The sequence below is a fragment of the Peromyscus californicus genome, unplaced genomic scaffold (assembly GCF_007827085.1).
Source record: "Peromyscus californicus insignis strain IS unplaced genomic scaffold, ASM782708v3 Scaffold_6__1_contigs__length_162567912, whole genome shotgun sequence".
Taxonomy (NCBI): Eukaryota; Metazoa; Chordata; class Mammalia; order Rodentia; family Cricetidae; genus Peromyscus; species Peromyscus californicus.
The window spans coordinates 129,166,104-129,185,334 of NW_026294584.1; the positions used below are offsets into that span (position 1 = coordinate 129,166,104).

At 49.0% G+C, this 19,231-nt stretch overlaps 1 long non-coding RNA gene across 1 annotated transcript; it reads right to left on the bottom strand.

Moving 5' to 3' along the window:
- Positions 1–17,114: 17,114 nt before the first annotated feature.
- LOC128098173 (uncharacterized) lies at positions 17,115–18,314 on the bottom strand. The gene is made up of 2 exons (XR_008214162.1): positions 18,143–18,314; positions 17,115–17,309 (listed from the first exon to the last, which is right to left on the bottom strand). It is a non-coding gene; the product is annotated as an uncharacterized LOC128098173 (long non-coding RNA).
- Positions 18,315–19,231: the final 917 nt, after the last annotated feature.

Sequence of the window (19,231 nt, forward strand, 5' to 3'; positions counted from 1 at the left end):
AGCCCTGAGAAGGCCTCAGTCTTTGTGTCTGGCTCCATTTCTCTCTTGGTGCAGGTGTGGGGGTGGGGGTGGGGAGGCAGAGGGTGTTGGGGTCACATAACGGTGACCCACAGTTGCTGGGTGTCACTACTGCTTCTGGGGTGAGTCTGTACCTAGGCTTTGTGGGTCTGAATGCTCCTCCATTCCTCTCTATCACTGAGGACAGCTCAATTGTCCCCGTGGGCTTCATCTTCGCCATCTGTAAAATCGAGGCCATAGTGACACTTGTGTTGAAGGCTTGGTGTTCAGGGGGATGCTTTGGGAGACTGGATCTCCTATGACAGTCAAAGAGCTGGGAATGGTGCAAGGCAGAGGATGATTTCAGCAGCATGGCCATGCTGAGAAGAGGAAGCAGAGGGCTTTGGTGACCCTGGTTCATCATCACTGACATGAAGGAGAATTGGGGTTGGGGGTGGTGAGTTGTAGGCAACGTGATTTAACAGTCTTGGTCACAGGGAGGGACTGATTGATTATTGATTTAATTCTCTTTTTGTAAGGTGGTTCAAAGTTCTTATTACCTGAGGGGACAATCCAGTTTCAATGAGATGGAGGTGATCTCTGTGTGGGGGTGATGTCTTCGTGGAATGATCTCTCTGTGAGTCTCTGTGGTCCCGTGTCTTCAGGATAGTCACTCGAGGCTTTCAGGTGCCCTTTGGAGGGCTGGAAAGGACCCTGAGAGCTGACAGAAAGATGCCTTCATTCTTGCAAAGCAGTGAGATAGGCCTGGTGCCCTCCACACTCAGATAGGCATGCTGTGAGTGATCAGACACCTTCATGCAGAGGTCAGCAGTGACTCGGCACAAACACACCATGCCGAGCAGCCACCTTGCTTTTGTGATCTTGAAGGCCAGGTGAGGAGTCATTGCTTGCTTTTCCAAGTCTCTCTCTCTCTCTCTCTCTCTCTCTCTCTCTCTCTCTCTCTCTCTCTCTCTCTCTCTCTCTCCCCCTCTCCCTCTCCCTCCCTCCCTCCCTCTCTCTCCCTCTCTCCCCTCCCCCTCTCCCTCCTCCCACTTGATGGGCTGCCAATCAAATCCTCCAGAACTGTGAGCCAATAATAAACCTGCCCGCTTACTTCTTAAGCCCGTGTCAGGAGTTTTGTTCAATGGTGAAAACTCCCTGATACTCTCGCTCTGGTCTGCAGTGAGGACTCACTCAGCCTGTGCCTGGGGTAAGAACAGTACCTGCTGTGCGGCCTACTCTCATAGAGTGTCAGCTCTTCTCTCACTCAGTGTCACTCCACACTGAATCAATGACCTCATCATTTCATCCCAACAACTATCGTGCTAGCCACTCGGGTTATGTCTTTTGGTAAGTGCACAAAGAAGCTAAATTACCCGCAAAAGGTCACACAGCTCCTAGGAGGGAGCAGAATTGGGACTCAACCCTAGGCCTTGTGATTCCATTCACCACCTGCTCAGCCATCCTTTCATCCAGCTTCTGGAGATGGGGGTGTAGGTATAGAAACGGTATGCACTGAAATTGTGGTGATAATTTTCAAGACTGTAAAACAAAGGGAGTGGTTATCAGAGCTGGATGGGTGGAGTCCTGGTTTAGACAGAGGAGTTCCAGCTTAAGTATGCTGCCTTGGCCAGTGAGAGGAGCGTGAAAATCCCCACTGCTTTCTTGAGCAGCAGAAGCAAGAACAGTGTGTAGCAGGATTTGTGGTGTGGGGGAGGAGAAGAGTCCCTAGACAGGCTCTTCCCCCTCCTCTACCCCATCCCTGAGCCCATGGGTCACTCGGAGGTGAGGCTCTGAAGCTTCATCTCTGAAGAGATGATGAGGCAGGGTGCCCTGGGCATCAGATCCTAGCAAGGGCCCCAGCAGGTAGGGAAATGGCTCCCTTCCTAAGAGTTAGCAATGGTGGATAGGATGAGAACACCCATCGCTAAACCAGCTCAGCCCTGTAGGATATGTCTAAGCCCTGACTCACCTGGGCTTTTGACCATGGGGTCCCTCTACACAGGAACTCTTCCTCCTCCATCTGAAGTCACGGGTTCTACTGTCCTGTAACCTTTCTGTCTGAACTAACCATTTCTTACTCAAGGAAATCTGATACTCCCTCATCTCTGAGCCAGTGAGGGTCCCTGCTGAAGGTGTCCACAGCTCCTTAAGTGCCCTGTGCTAATTATCGAAGAGGAAGTCTCCTTCTCTGGACATGGAATTCCTGCAGCAAGGGGACTGAGTTTGAGATCCTAATTCTTGAATTTATAGTGCCTGGGACAGGGGTGGTGGCAAAAAATGGATGTATGAGTGGATGGGTGGATGGGTGGGTGAATGTGTGGGTGGATGGATGGATGGATGGATGGATGGATGGATGAATAGATGGATGGATGGGTGAATGGATGTGTGGATGGATAGATGGATGGGTGGGTGGGTGGATGGATGGATGGATGTGTGGATGGATAGATGGATGGATGGATGGATGTGTGGATAGATGGATGGGTGGATGGGTCTTGTCTTCCTATTATGTCTTCCTATTATGCCCTCTATTACTATGATAAACACTATGATCAAAAGCAACTTGGGAATGAAAGGGCTTATTTCAACTTAGAGTTTATAATCCATCATAGAGGGAAGTCAGGCCAAAAACTCAAGGCAGGAACCTAGAGATAGAAACCTAAAGCAGAGATCTTGGAAGAATGCTGCTTGCTTGCTCGCTCTGGCATGCTCATAGTCCCATACTTAGCTAGCTTTTCTAGATAGCCTGGGACCACCTGCTTATGGATGATGCTGTTCACAGTGGGTGGGCCCTCCTGCATCAGTAAACAACCAACACAATTCCCCACAGACACACTCATATGTCAGTTCCTCGAATCAAGGCTTTCCTCTCGGATGACTCTAAGCTGTGTCAAGCTGACAGTTAACACTAGCTAGGACAGATGGGCATATGAACAGATAGTTGTGTGGGTGCATGAATGGGTAGGCTGGGTAATTGGATGGATGAGTAGGTGGATGGGTAGGTGATGGAGGACGGGTAAATGAATAGATGAGTGGATAGATGGATAGGTGGATGAATGGATAGATTAGTAGGTGGGTAGATAAGGGCACAGATGGATGGTTTGGTGGTAGATGAGTGGACAGACTAGTAATTGAGTGGGCTGATACACTGGGGAATGGACAAAAAGATAAGTTAACTGGCAGCGGGGAAAGCTGATCAGGAATGAATTAGTAAAGGGACATACAGGGACAGGTGGATGCTGGTCCTTGCTTTACTGCTAGAGAGAGAAAAACCTCAATCTTTGGGTGGCAATGTTGGAAGCCATCACTCCTGGCCTCATTCTTTATTTTTAAATGTTCTTGGCAGCAAGAACATTCTTAAATCAGACTTATGTCTTCTAAATCGTGAAACTCACGTCACAAAATTGAGTGCTTTAAAGTGGCGCCATGCGGCAGCACTCAATCTAGCCCCAGCTGCACACAGTTCCCACCTCTGTCTGCAAAGCACTTCCATCACCAAGAGGAAACCACGAAGCTGTTCTGCTCCCCTCGTGGCTACCACTGCCCCACGACGCCCTTTCCTGACAAGTCATCTGAATATAATCATGCAATTGATGGCATTTGCATCTGGTTTCTTGTCTTCCTTGGGCTTTCCATGTCTCTGATAAACAGAAGGATCAAGAGCAAGTCAAAGGAGGGGTTATTCCAGCTGACGGCTATCGTCCGTCCTGGAGGGAAAGCAGGGCAAGAACTTGAGGCAGGAACTGAAGCAGAGACCATGAAAGAATGTTGCTCTGCATGGCTGGCTCAGCCTGTCGGCCCAGGACAACTTGCCCAGGACTGTATCAACCACAGTGGGCTGGGCCCTCCCACATCCATCATCCATAGGCCCCCTGATGGGGGCATCTGAGGTTCCTTCTTCCCAGATCATTCTAGCTTGTGTCAAGTACACACACACACACACACACACACACACACACACACACACACACATACACACACACAAACCAAACCTTAACCAACACACATCTTAAACTCTGGCCAATAGAAACTAGTTTCTGAGGCCAGGGAAGACTCTGACAACTGGGACCATCACTACTCCAGGCTGAAGACTCCTATTTACAGGTCAAAGGAGCTCTAGGGAGCAGCTGGGCTAAGAGCAGGTGGCAGGAGGCTCCCGAGATGGGGTGGGAGATGCAGAAATCATGCCAACCCAGAGACTGGCGAGCTTACTGTAAGCAGGAACTGGGGTGGTCTTTCCCAGATTGGGGAGGTTTCCTGATCTCTGTAGGAGAGACAGGACAGGAACCTCTTCTGGCTCCCTGGGCGCCTGAAGCTTTAGTACCTTTCATTTACTTTCCTTGTGACCCTGCAGGGAATCCATTAAACAGGCGCTAATGTGGAGGCTCAGAAAGGTGAAGGTAACACTCAGCTGAGGCCACAGAGCAAAGTGGCCTGGCTGGGCCTCACACAGTCAGCCACAGCTTCTGTGATCTTGGTTCCTTTTCTCTTCCATAGTGTCTCACAGCCCAAACAGATTTGGAGCCCTGAAGGATTTTGTCTCCAGTTTTCTGCTCCCAAGAGCCTTCTCAATCCATGCCTGCTACCACTGAAGCCCCAAGTCCTGGTCTCCCAGTTATCTCCCTGCTCCCTCTGCAGGCGGCAGCCAAGGATGCCTTCATGGTACAAGGCTGCCACCTGGTGTCTATAATGTGTACAGCAGCCCCAGAAACAGGCCAAAAACTGACAGGCTATGTGGCTTTACCTGTGCTGATCTCATTCAACCCTCTCTTGGCCGTACAGAAGCTACTGCCTTTGTTTTTAAAAAAAAAAAAAAAAAAAAAAAAAAATCAAGAAAAGCAGGTGACTAAGGACAAATAAGGATGTGACTCTCATTACACGAGGTCTCCAGAGCAGTCAGCTTCGTAGAGACCAGATGAGCAATGGCATTTGTTAGGAGATGGAAGGACAGAATGGGGGGCGGGGGGGAGGGGTCCTGTTTAACAGAGAGACGTTCATTTTTATTGGAGGAAAGAAGTCTAGAACAGTGGTGGCGATGGCTGCACGTGGCTGTGAGGTCAGTTTACTTCCTGTTGCTGGCATAAAAGACTCTGACAAAACAGTTTAAGGAAGGGCTATTCGGATCACGGTTCAAAGGTACACTTCAATCGCAGTGGGCGGTCATGGCAGCAGAAGCAGGACAGGCTGGTTGTGCCATATCCACAGTCAGGAAGCCAAGAGAGAGGAGCACTGGTGCTCAGCTCACTTTCTGCTTTTTACTCAATCCTGGATTCCCACCCCCAGGGCTGTCCACATTCAGGATGGGTCTTCTTACCCCCAATTAACCTAAACTAGAAAATTCTGCATATGCCCAGAGTCTTGTCTCCTAGTAATTCTAGGGCCTGTCAAGATGACAGTTAGTGTTAACTATCAGAGTGACCCACTGACAGCCTTTAAGTGGTAGATTGTGTGTGGTATAGTTTATCACCGTATAATTGTGTGACTCAATTAAGAGAGGAGTAAATACCTAAGTGTAAGAGCAAACATGTGAGTACATAGTGCAGCATTCACAAGCTTAGTGTGTGCCTGTTGTTATGTGCTGTGTCTGACCTGTTTGCTCAGGCCCTGTTGTGTGATGGGTTCTGCCAAACTTCTTGAGATGCAGTGAACACCTGTCCCATGATGGAGCTGGTGTTTTGTGGCAGAGATAGTAAGAAATGCTAAAATGTCAGACAGGGTTGGGGTTGTTGCTACAAAGAAACAATAAAGCGAGATAAAAAGGTGAATGGCCTAGTGGGAGGGGGACTCTCCCAAGAAATAGAATTTGAAAGTTACCTATTTCCACTGCCATTTTGTTACAGATGAACTATCCATCAGAACACAGACTTGGTGGGTATCACAGAGCTAGGAAGAGACCTGGGCAGAAACTGGACGCTGGGCTGTGAAAGACCATCCCTGGAGCCCCTACTTCCACCCTTCAGCTCTGCCAGGGTCTCAGGGCAACACTGAGCTTCTGTCAGCTTCCCTGTGTGCCCAGCAGGTGTCACTGTGGCCTGAGAACTGACATTGTGACCATCCTTCAGTGCTTGCTGAAAAGGCTGTTTAATGCCAGGCAGGGAAAGGGGATAGCTGAGCCAGAGGCCTCAGGGGACAGTGACAGGCATCCTGATAGGAAGACCAGCTTTACTATTTCAACCTTCTGGTCGCATCCCACTGTGTGAGTCCTGGCTGAAAGCCACCTCTTTCCTGCTCTGGGGATGGCCTTGCAGTTGACTGCAGAGGAATTGGGGCTAGGCTCTGGGCTCAGGTGTGCACTCCACGATGTTTTTTGGATCCCTCCTGCACTGAGTGAACCCTGGGACTTGAGAAGAAAGAGTTATAGAGATGTCTGCTGCAGAGGCTTCTGCTGATAACAGCCTATGAGAGACGTGGAGCCTGTGTCATGTTAGGGGGGTTTCCTGAGGCAGAGAAGCTGGGTGTGGGTGGTGCTGTGGGACTGGAGAACTTAGACAGAGCCGGCTGTGGAGAAACACCTCACTGCAAAGGTCCTATCTGAGCCAAAGGGATGTGGAGGGAAACCACAGAGATTCACAAAGGAATGGCATTTGGGGCAGAAGAATAAAAGCAAGAGGCCTCTCAGGATGACAGAGCTAGAGCAGAACAAGCCAGGACCAATATGGCAGGAGGCAGAGCAGTCACATCATAGAGGACCTTGTGGGTTACCACAGAAGCAAGAGAGCTGTAGCTGTCTGAGTGACACAGCAGGGAACATTCCTGACTGTGGTGTGACATGACTCTGGCTTCCATGTTCATAGACCCCTCTTAGCTACTGTCTGTGTGAGGAGCCCGGCATATGCTCAGAGAAGGGTGGGTGTCTGTGCCCGGGTGAGGCTGTGGCCACAAACGACCCCACATGGTCCGAGGGCTTCTCTCTGTTGTACACAGCATGACCACAGAGGATTGGCCCAAGTGGGTGACAACCCTTCCTTGGGGTTCCAGCCGGTAGAAGGGTAGTCAGTTTAGAAGGTAGGTGCTTTCCATGTGCGGTTCAAGGCACAGAAAGAGTCGGAACCCTGACAGCAACGATGCTCTGTAGCTGGAGAGTTTTCTCTCCGGGTCCTACCAAGCCCCGGCAGTCCCTTAGCCCACTTATAAAATAAACATACAGATGCTTATATTATTTAAACTGTTTGGCCATTAGCTCAGGCCTGTCATTGTCTAGCTCTTACTCTTATATTCAACCCATTTCTATTAATCTATACTTTGCCACGTGGTCGTGGCTTACTGGTACCTTACATCTTCCTTGTCCTGGCGGCGGCTCTAGCTGTCTCTCCCTGCCTTCCTCTTCCCTCAATTCTCCTCTCTGTTAGTCCTGCCCATACTTTCTGCCTGGCTACTGGCCAATCAGTGTTTTATTTATTAACCAATCAGAGCAACACATTTGCCATACAGAACATCCCACAGCAATGCTCCTGACCAAGAGGGACATTTTCCTGGTCAGGAGCATTTCCACAGGTCAGAGTTCATCAGGGAAGGATGGGAGCTCAAGCTTCCAGGCCCTCAGAGGATATTGGACTAACAATGGACACCACATTGCTCTTAGGATTGCCACAATGAGCCTTTTCTAAAGAACAAAAATTCTAGTTACACCCCCTCCCATTTGGAGGACTGGGTACCTCTGCTTCTCAAGGAGAAGGCTGTGCCAAAGCTGGGTAAGAGCAGAATCAGGGTTTTCAGCATGAGGTAACATCTTCTTCCTGCAGGAGCCAGGCCATGTGGTAAGCCCTCCCAGTCCACTGTACGGGTGTGTTCTTATCATGTACTTCCAACCAAAGACAAGTGCCACACGCCTTCCCATCTCTCCTGGCCCTCTACACCAGCTCACCACAGCTCTCCCATCAGGTTAGAGTTCCTCTTCCTCTGAGCACCTCTGTGTGTGATAAAGTTTTTGATAAACATTTTCCTTGGCATTCAAGGCTGCTATGTTTATGATCTGAATGTGTTCCCTTGTTCCCTGAGGATTCAAGTGTTAAAATTTACTCCCTATTATGAGGTATGAGGGTGGAAACTCAATATGGCCTTGGTGTTTGGAGGTAGGGAGGGGGATTAGGATTAGATAAGAGCATCGAGATGGTGCCTGAATCGGGAGAGAATGGGAAGGTTACAAATGAGTTCCCAGTCTATGTGATGCCCTGTGCCCCTGCCCCTGCCTCCACCAGATACTGTCAGCAGGCAGCCCTGGTGTTCCAGAAATGAACGAACCTCACTTTTCTTATTTAAATGTTTGTTTTGACATAAGGTCTCACTATAGCCCAGGCTGACTCTGAACTCACTATGTAGCCAAGGATGACTCATGAAAACCTTTCCTTAGCACTCACTCATTCTGTGGTATTGGCAACAGAAAACAGATAGCCAAAACATCCTTTTGGAACCCAGCATCTGTCCCCTCCCCTCCTACCAACCATTTCCTTGTATGTGGCCTGCACTCCCTACTCAGCTCTTCTCTGCCTTTCCCTGACTGAGTCTTCACATAGGCCATTCTTTCTCCCAGGATTCTTTCCTTCTGTGAACAGTAGGAAAACTTGGGCTGCTTGTCCAAGACCCGGCTCAAGTGCACCTCTGTCTGAAGTTTCCTGCTCTCACCTTGGCAGAGGGACTGGACTCTGCTGCCCTTGTCCAGGCTTTGTGCAAGCACTCTATCATTTCATAGAGAGGATTTGTGTCCATGGATTCAGTCAGGGTCCTGGAAATGAGCCCCCCCCCAAGTGCTAGAGGGGAGTATTAGCACCTGCCCCTACCCCCCAGCCCACACTGTACCTACTATGCACATATTTCTCTTACACTCTATTGTTAAGAATAAAATGCCATTCTCTCCATTGGCTTTTTTTTTCTTTTCTTTTTTTTTTTTTTCTACAGTTAGAAAACCCCACCCTGGAACCCCCTGCAGGACAGCAGGGGCTATGCCTTAATTATCTCCCTGCCTCTCAGAGCTCAGGCAGTAATGAATGTTTGCTCAGAGCAGTGAGTAAATAGAGGAAGGCATGGTTATTTAAATGCGAACGGAAGAGTCAGTAATTGAATGGATAAGCAAACACATCCGTGAGTAAGTGAAGGCATGAGTCAGCAAATGAAGTGGCAGGTTACAGACCCGGCAGGATCTGGGATTGGGTCGTCCCAGCCCCTGCACCCTCAGACTCGCTCACGATTTCTTCAGGGATGGTTGAAGGGATGTCCCTGTGCCTTAGTCTCCTGAACTGAAACCGTGCAGGCATTGGCCCCCCACCTCAGACCTGATTCCACTTCCTGAGTGAAGCCTTGAGATCTGCACCTGCTAAGGCTGCTCAGGGGGGACTCTGAACAGACTGTCCCTATAACCTTGAGCTGCTGCTGGTGGTGGGCAGCAGGAGGAGTAGGGTGGCTGCCACAGGACAGGGCCCGACCTCCTGCAGCCTCAGAAGAAGGACCTCTGGAGAGTCCATTCCTCCTCCTCCTCCACACCCCAGTCCCACAGTGAGGGGGCGACAGAGCCATGAGCGGGGAGCCAGTGGTTGCCATGGCAACACATTAAGAGATGTGAAGCTGCTTTCAGTTCCCAGCCTCAGCTTCTGGAAAGGGGTCAAGCATGTGGGGCAGAGAGCAGAGTCGGGAAGGGAAAATTACTGCCACCCCCACTCAGTCTTCACCGTTAACCACATCCCAGCACACTGCTCCCAGTCCCTTCACCTGGGACATCACTTCCCAGCATACTCTTAAGGAAACTGGGAAGTGGTGTTTCCATTTCACAGGTCAGAAAGCTGGGGCTGGGGTCACCTGCCCAGCCAATTGGCTCTTGGATTGGGTTCCTGGTTTCAAAGTCTGCACCCTTGTCTCCTAACAGTTGTCTTTGTTGGGTCAACAGAACCAAAGACCCCAGAATTCCACTGGCTTGGGGAATACATGCATTGGCCCGCTAAACCTGACATCTCCCCAGGAAGGCTCAGGCCTACATACACGCAAGCAGAAAAGCTTCTAGAGCTTGCTCATGCGTACAGCAAAGCACATGCATATACACAGCAGTCTTATATGCATGTGCACACATTCACACCTATGCACACTCATTCTCACACATAGACACAGCTACAATCACGCAAGCAGGCACACACCTGTATGTCCATGGAAGCAGACAAAAGGCTTCTTCGACACGTCGTTTTGGAGTTCGTCTCCTCTTAAGGTGGCAGTTTGATTCTTTAGTCACTGACCCTGGCCTTGGCTGTGTGATAATATGCTGGCCCATGCAACGTTAGCAAGCACGGGGCTGGGGGGATGATGGGGCAGGCATAAAGTATTTGTCTCACAAGTGTGAAGACCTGAGTTCAGATCCCCAGAACCCTCAAAAGAGCTCAGCGTGGTGACTTGTGCTTAGAATCCCCAAGTCCAGTGACAGCAAGATGGGAGGCCAAGACAAGAGGGGCCCTGGAGCTCCCAGCCAGCTAGCCTAGCCTACTGGGCAAAATTCTAGGCCTAGGAAAGACCCTGTGTCAACAAAAGGTGTAAGGTTCCCGATGAATGACGCTCAAGGTTGTCCTCTGGCCTCTGCATATAGTCACACACACATGCTTGCATGCACCTTCACGTGTGTGTATATGCACATGTGCACATGCGCATGCACTCACGGTAGCAGGCACAATGCAAGGATAACCTTGGGAAAGTGTATTTCCACTGTATATTTCTGTTTTCTCTTTCTTTCGTTCCTTGCCTTCACTATGAAAACATGCCCGGGATGTTAGAGGAGCAGTCATTAAACACAGAACCATGTCATCTCCTTTGTCCTAGCTGAGATCATCCAAAACTTTACTACACGGACAAACAAATCATCAAAAGTGAAGCTGACCGAAACTGCCAATCAAAGCCCAGGTGATTCATGAGCCAAATGTCTACTTATTGTAGCAGTGTGGCACTGAGGTTCCGTGCTTGCTTGTTACACAGCGTTGCAACCAATGAATAACTGATACGCATATACATTAAAGAAGAATGTGTCCTAGGAAGGACCTAAGCACTGTGTCTACCTGGTTATCTTCTAAATGACATCTTTATTGAGAAGTTATTTATGTAAGAGTCATCCTTTTACATTGTCTTAATTTGGGTTATACCATGACCCAAAGCAACTTGGGGAGTGTGGTGGTTTGAAAGAAAATGGCTGGCCGGGCGGTGGTGGTGCACGCCTTTAATCCCAGCACTCGGGAGGCAGAGCCAGGCGGATCTCTGTGAGTTCGAGGCCAGCCTGGGCTACCAAGTGAGTCCCAGGAAAGGTGCAAAGCTACACAGAGAAACCCTGTCTCGAAAAAAAAAAAAAAAAAAAAAAAAAAAAGAAAGAAAGAAAGAAAATGGCCCCTAAAAGGAGTAGCACTATTAGGTATGGCTTTGTTGGAGTAGGTATGGCCTTGTTGGAGGAAGTGTACCACTGTGGGCAAGCTTTGAGGTCTCTTTTGCTTAAGCTTAGCTCAGTGTCACAGTCTCTTTCCTGTTGCCTGAAAGATCTAGGACTCAAAGCTACTTGTCCAACACCACATCCATCTGCATACCACCATGCTCCCCAACATGATGATAATGGACTGAACCTCTGAAACTGCAAGTGAGCCACCCCAATTAAATGTTTTCCTTATAAAAGTTGTTGTGGTCATGGTGTCTCTTCACAGCAATAGAAACCCCAACTAAGACAGGGAGGAAAGGGTTTATTTCAGCTTACGACTCTCGGGTTACACTCCATCACTGAAGAAAGTCAGGGCAGGCACTCAAGGCAGGAACCACAGCAGAGGCCATGGAGGAGTGCTGCTATTGGCTTGTTCCTCGTGGCTTCCTCTCTCGTTTTCTCGTAGTACCCAGGACCACTAGCCCAGGGGTGGCACCACCCACAGTGAGCTGGGCTCACTCACATCAATCATGAAAAAACACCATAGGCTTGCCCACAGGTCAATTTGGTGGAAACATTTTTCTCAATTGAAGTTCCCTTTTCCAAAATGACTCTAGCTTGTGTCAAGCTGACATAAAACTAGCCCCCCCACACACACACACACCATGCAGTGATTTTTAAAATCCTATTCACAGCCATAAAACCAGCACTGTCAACTGACTCCAGAATTTTCTTATCTCAGAAAGCAGCTCATACCCATCACTCTCCAATTACAATCAGCAACTCTCGTGGTCTTTTGTGTCCAGGCATTTTCACTTGTACAGTGCCTTCAGGGCCCGTCCTTGAGTCCACCAGTGCCAGTACTGGATGATAGTCCTCTGTGAGAGTGGATCACAGTCTGTCTATGCATTCATTAGATGAATAGATTTGAAGAGGTGATGCGTGCTGGCTACAGCCAGGGTAACAGCTCTCCCAACTTGGACTTCTGTTACGCTTATCCTGCAAAAGGGGACATTTGGGGGAAGATGACTTGGGGACACTTTTTGGGCCCAGTGTGATATACAGATGTGGCTCATTGTCCCTTCCTTGTGCAGGTTGATGTTATCCACCCTGGCCTAGCAGTGGCTTCCAGGAATAGCCTTCTGCCCTGCTGACTTACCTCATCACTGCCCTGAATGAGCACAGCCTGGGATGTGATGAAGCACCTTGGTGAGAGCCCCGGGCTGGGGACCAAGAATGTGTGGGTCCTAGAGGACAAACAAGATCAGAAGTGGACAGAGGCTAACATCTTGGGATTGGACAAAGAAAATGATCCTCAGACACAGTGCTATAATCAGACTCCATTCTCATCACCATCTAGCCAAAATTATTTCGCAGAGGCAAAACATCCCCAATAATGCAGTGTTAACCAGTTTTCATACACCATACATTATATTTTATGATGGAAAAAATACAAAATAGTTTACTAAAACTTCTTGTCTGAAGGAGCTAGACCCAAAGTCCTGCATGTGTGTGAAGTCTCATGTTCTATACACGCCAACTCAGTACAAAGCATGCCAGTCAGCAGCATGGCATAAAAGGTGACCTAGCAGCCGAGCAGCAGTGGCTCATGCCTTTAATCCCAGCACTGAGGAGGCAGAACCAGGCCGATCTCTATGAGTTCGAGGCCAGCCTGGTCTACAGAGCGAGATCCAGGACAGGCACCAAAACTACATGGAGAAACCCTGTCTTGAAAAACCAAAACCAACCAACAAACAAACAAAAACCCAAAAAAAGAAAAAGGTGACCTAGCATTCTTTTACCTATGTAGAAAACATCAAAGCAGGATGAAAACTACTAGACTCAAGTAGAATATACACAGAAAGGACATGGGTTCGGGAGAAGCAAGCCTGAGGATCTGAGTTTGATCCCTAGAACCCACACAAAAAAAGCCAGACATAGCATTTATCTGTATACCAGCTCTGAGTGGGCAGAGACTGGCACATCCTGAGGGCATGCTAGCCAGCCAATCTAGCTGAACCCAAAAGCTCCAGTGAGAGACCCTATCTCAGAGAGTAAGGTGGAAAAGAAGTAACAGTTGAAGAGCTGGCCTCCAGATGTGTGTATGCAGCTGCACACATAAACATACACATGTGCATGAAAGTAGGAAGATGTGAGGAACTTAATGAGTAGACAATACTTATTTGACTTTGGGATGCTTATGATATTTGCTGGGTTTTTTTATCTCAAAACATTGTGACTTTTAAAAATATTCTAAAAATTCATTGTGTGTACCTAATTTTTTTTATAATGTTGAAATATTTTTATTAAAGAGAATACCCTGTATTTTACTTCTCACTTCTCCCTATCTACAAAATAGAGATGGATAGATCCATTCTGGTGTGCACATCATAACATAAAATGACTACATATGAAGAGAGAAAGAGACAGACAGACAGACACAAACACACAGTGAGTGAGCAAAAGGAGAGGGAGAGAGAGAATACACCCCAAAATCAAGCACTCCCCAAGTTTAGACATGTGCAGAGGAACCCCAGCTTGGCTCCTGGTGAGTGAGTCCTTTGGTCCCAAGTGTGGCCTCACCCTCAGAAGCCGCAGGGGAGCTATGAGAAGCACCCAAACCCAGCCCCAAGCACCACAGCTCTCCTGCTAGCAGCCTGCTCCACACAGCCATCTGGACCCCCTAGTTCTCACCTGCTAAGGACTGGCCTTTCTGCTCCCTTCTGGCTTCTGGGTCTCTCCTGCAGTGTTGTCTGTCTCCCAGGGAGTCAAGGCAGTAAAGTGAGTAAGAATTGGGCTTCCCACGGGGAGGCTCCAAAGCTGGGCTTCTCCCTAAGGACCAAACCATTAACTGTGGAATTTTGTCATGGTGAAGGATAGCAAACGTAAATATTTATGGGAACTGAGCCATCTTAAATCTTTTTCTGTTACCATAACTGAACACTATAAACTGGATAATTTATATAGGAAAGAAATTTATTTATTATAGTTCTGAAAGCTGAAAAACTCCAAGGTCAAGAGACTGTACCTAGTGAGGGACTGGCTGATGAGTCCCCACTCATGTCAGGACAGCACACAGTGAGGCCCTGTGTCTGGCTCAGGTCTCTCTTCCTATTCTTAGAAAGTCTGGTCCTGGTGGACTAGGGTCCCATCTTGACAACCTCACATTACCTTGGTTACCTCCCAAAAGCCAGCCTCAGAAGGTTGTCACTGGATGAAGCTGCCACCCTCCTAAATACTTTGCCATGGGGACTGAATTTCAGCCTGAGTTTTTGTGGGGACACGTAAACTACAGAAACAGCCTTCTGTCTTCACAGAGGGATGAGGACTCCCACTCCCCTTTCCTTTATTGTATGCAGTTTCGTCTCTCACTCGTCCTCTGCTTTTCCTCCTAACTACACATTGTCTCACTGTGACCAACAAGCCTTTACTATAATGGTAGTTGATTGGCATTTCAGGTTTTGTTGGTCATGTATACTCTTGAGGCAATCGACAGAGACCCTGCCAGACATGGACAAGCATGCCTGTGTTCCAATACAGCTTTAGTCACAAGAAGCACAGGCTGCAGGCAGGAGTATGAGGCCCCTTCTAGACTCACAACTCCATGAGAGAGGGGCCTGAGCCTTTCCTAGCCCTAGCATTCCAGGCCTTAGCTATACCTGGCATGGAGGGGTTCAATGCTCAGCTATGGCAGTGGGCTATGACTCTGTGTCTGTCTGTCTGTCCTTTGCTTCTACTTTGTCCCCTCTGTCCACAAAACATCACAAAGGCTCAGCTCTTTAGAAACACAGCTCCTTGCTCCTAGGACCAAGGAAGAGGTCTGTGATCCCTGGCAGCTAATGTGTGCTCATAATCATGGGTCTCACAGGCCTCAGGCAGGTGACAGGAGCCCCACACTTAGCCTCTCTGGAAAGCATTGCACAACTTGGAGAAGCAAAGATCCAAGAGACCCCAGCAGGACCAGGACTGGCTTCCACCAGTCAGGCAATGGTCCAGAGGAGCCCAATCCCTTCCTGACAATCATATCTATTTTGTCTTAGGATTTCTATTGCTCTGAAGAGATACCATACCCATGGCAACTCTAATAAAGGAAAACATCTAATTGGGGCTGGCATACAGTTTCAGAGGTTTAGTCCATTATTGCCATGGGAGGAAACATGGTGGCATGCAGGCAGATATGGTGGCATGCAGGCAGATATGGTGTTAGAGAAGGAGCTGAGAGTTCTTCATCTTGATCTGCATGCAGCAGGAGAGGACTGTGTGCCACACTGGGCATAGCTTAAGTGTATATGAGACCTCAAAGCCCACCTCCATAGTGATGCATTTCCTCTAACAAGGCCCTATCTCCTCCTACAAGGCCATACCTCCTAATAGTGCCACTCTCTAAGGGTCAAGCATTCAAACACATGAGTCTGTGGAGGCCAGTCATAGTCAAACAACACCTTTCTGCTTCTGAACAGCAATAGTGATGGTGGAAAGGCTCTTTTGTGCCACTATTTTGTACCCCAAATGGGGGTTCAGGATAGTCAGACCCCCACATCTTCAGATCCACACCCACAGAATCAATGAACATGGATCAGAAATATTCTGGAGGCGGGGGATAAAAGGCTGTGTTCCCTAAACGATACAGGACAAGGATTTGTGTAGATTCTACATTCTATCAGTATTACAGTCTAGAGATGACTTATACGGCAAGTCTGTGTCAGCTTTATGCAAATACCACAGTATTTTCTGTAAGGGACTTGAGCATCTGCAGATGTTGCTGTGTCCCTGGATGATAGTATTTACTGAGTGATGAACACTGGGGACTGAGGCTTGAGGTCTAGCTGGTACATAAGAAATGAACACTAATGAAGCATTCCCTGTACATAAAAAAACAAAAAAGGAGTAACGGACAATGGATGGCTTGTGGAACCAAGAATGTTTAGGGATAAAGATTGATTGTGCAATCAGGCATGTTTTAGGGAAGTGTGGGGGTCAAAGGGAGATGCAGCCACTGGGGAAAAAGTGACCCATATCTGCAGGGAGCTCAGGGCAGCCTTGGCCTGGCTTCTTGCATGGAGTCGGAGGCTTCATTGTGGCTATGGGGTGCTTGCTCTTCACCACAGAAGCAAGATTGCCAGGCAGAAGGCATTAACTATGATGTCAGAAGTAAACTTTCCAATACCTTGGGGTGTGGGGGAGTAGAAAGTGTGCCATGCTCCAGGGCAGGCAGCTGCTTGGAGCTCGTAGTCCCAAGATGCCCATCAGCATCCTCTCCAAGTTGCCAACACCCCTTCAGAAGCCACCACAACAAGGGGTCCGTTTATCTTCCTGGAAGATCAACGGCAGAGGCTTGGCTGATTAGCATAATGACTGTTAAAAATAAATGTGTTTCCAGAGGTGAAATCCGCGGCTTGTTAGGCAGCTTAATGGATGCTGGAAGCAAGCACTTGATGAGATGAGTGGAATTCAGAATATGTAACTTGGCTGCAGTATTTCAGAGGCGCTCTCTCCTGGCATGAACACAGTGTAAGGAACCCGTCAGCCCCAGGGAGGCACTTCTGCATGGACCTAATAGACTGTGTCCAGCCATCAGCTAAAGATGACTTGAGGTGGCCTGTGGCAGTTGTAGACTATGGCCATCGTCTATCTGTCTTGCATTTAACCACACTGGGGGCTGCTTTCTTATACTAGCTACTTAATAGTCAGTGTCTTCATGAGGGCAGAACTCGGCCCATGCCTGGGAGAATACTGACTGCACAACAGCTTGATTGCAAGATTGCCTTTATTACTCTCAGAGTGCTGTGACAGAAATACCTGGCAGAAACGATTCAAGGCAGGAGACATTTGTTTCGATCACGGTTTCAGAGCTCTTCAGTCCATGGTGATGAGGAAGTTGTGGAGCTGCAGCTCAGCTCATGGCGGTGGGCATGTGCAGCAGAGGCTGCTCACATCATGGCAACTGAGGAAGTAGATTCAAGTCAGAATCCAGGGGCCAACATAATCTTCAAAGGCCCACCCCAGTGACATGCTTCTACCACTAAGGCCTCCTGAAAATTCAGTAGCCTCTAGATGAAGCACTCCAGCATGGACCTGTTGGGGATATTGTGTGTGCATGCATCTACATATTTGTATGAGTATGTGCATGTGTGCCATGTGAGGGCATGCAGGTGCAGGCCTGAGGTCTATGTTGAGTATTTTCCCTATCACTGTGCTCTCCAGTTTATTTTTCTACAGCAGGGTCTCTCACGAACATGGAGCTGATTGGCTAGCCTTGCTGGTCAATGAGCCAGGGGTTGGTCTGTCTCTGCCCTCATAGCACTGGGGTTCCAAACACATTCTATGCCCAGCTTTTCACATGGGTGTTGGGGATCCCAACTCAGGCCACTGTGCTTGTGCAGGAGGTCATTTACTGACGGAGCCATATCTCCAGCCCCACGTGGGAAGAAGCATTTGAGGTTCAAACTAAAAGGAAGACTGTGTGTGTGTGTGTGTGTGTGCAGCAGTGTTCCCACTTGCTCCTAACTGCTGGCTGCAGTGCTGGTCTCCAAACACGAGCCTGGAGTCGTGTGTGTCAGATGATCTTCATCTCTTTGCAATAACAGCCCAAGGAGTCGTGGGGCAGGGCTGGAGCTCTAGCTCCTAACTCCCAGGCCACCAGCACCCACATTAGGTGAGAGGCATCTGTCTTCCAGGCTCCCACTCACCCCTGGCCAGAAGCATTAACCAAACAAATGAGCTGTCAAGAGGCCAGGCCAGGAGTGGACAAGGCTCTCTGAATCCCACGGTACCTACTTGTGCTGTGCGTTCCTCTCCTTCAGGTTTCTGGGGCCATCAAGGTGCGTCCCATGACTGCCGCTCCATGGCCCCCACCCTAGACACAGGCTGCTTTTGTCTTTCCTGGTCTTGCTGGTTATTTTCTGCCTTAAAAAGCCTGTGAGCTTCCAGGAGGCAGGGAGACCAGAGAGCAAAAGGATCAGATGTACTTCCTTCCACCACAGCCCTGCCTACCACAGCCCTGCCTACCACAGCCCTGTCTACCACAGCCCTGCCTACCACTGCTGGACCAATAGAGGAGGCAGGAGGTGCAGAAAGAGCCCCGGCTTGGTGCTCTGGAGTGTGGGCTGGATGAACATGCAGAGGCGGCACAGGCTTTGGGAAATGTGCTTATCCACAAAGACTCTTCAGGGTTGGAGGTATCACTGGGGACTAGGCTGTGGCAGATGTACTTTCATCCGGCCAATACGATACATCTGGATCTGTCCCCCAACCTGGAACACCCTCTAGAGGCCCCCACACTTCAGGGACAATATCATCTGCCATAGCCTTTCCATCTAGGTCTGAATTCTAACCCAGTCAGGTTTAGTTGGACGGCTGCCTTCAGCTCCCTCAGTGAGAGGCACAGCAGGAGAGCTGGCTGGACTTCCCACAAAGGTAATGTTCCGCTCTCCTTTCAGGTGGGCATTGCCACAACCCCTCTGTCCCCTCCTCAGGCGGTGACGCCACAGAAGTGACCTTGCCAACAGGCTTCTTACCCCCGTATTCTAGGCCTGTCCCCACCCTGATCCCTCCTCGATGTCCCTTTATACTCAGATCCCCCTCCAGTTCTGTCCACAGCGAGCTCAACCCAAGAGCACCTGGGAGACCAGTCGCTCTGCCGTACAACCTGGCATTTCTCCATCACTGCATTTGTTATGGTCTGCATGTGTGGTGCTCCCCAAGGGTTTGTTATGTCAGAGACTTGGTCCTAAGCACGGTGGTATGAGAAGGAGTAGAACTGTCATGGAAAGAAGAGGTGGACTTCAGGTAAAGTCCTTAGGTCACTGGGGTGCTGCCCTCTTATGGAATTAATCTTGTTTTTCCTCCCTCCCTCCCTCCCTCCCT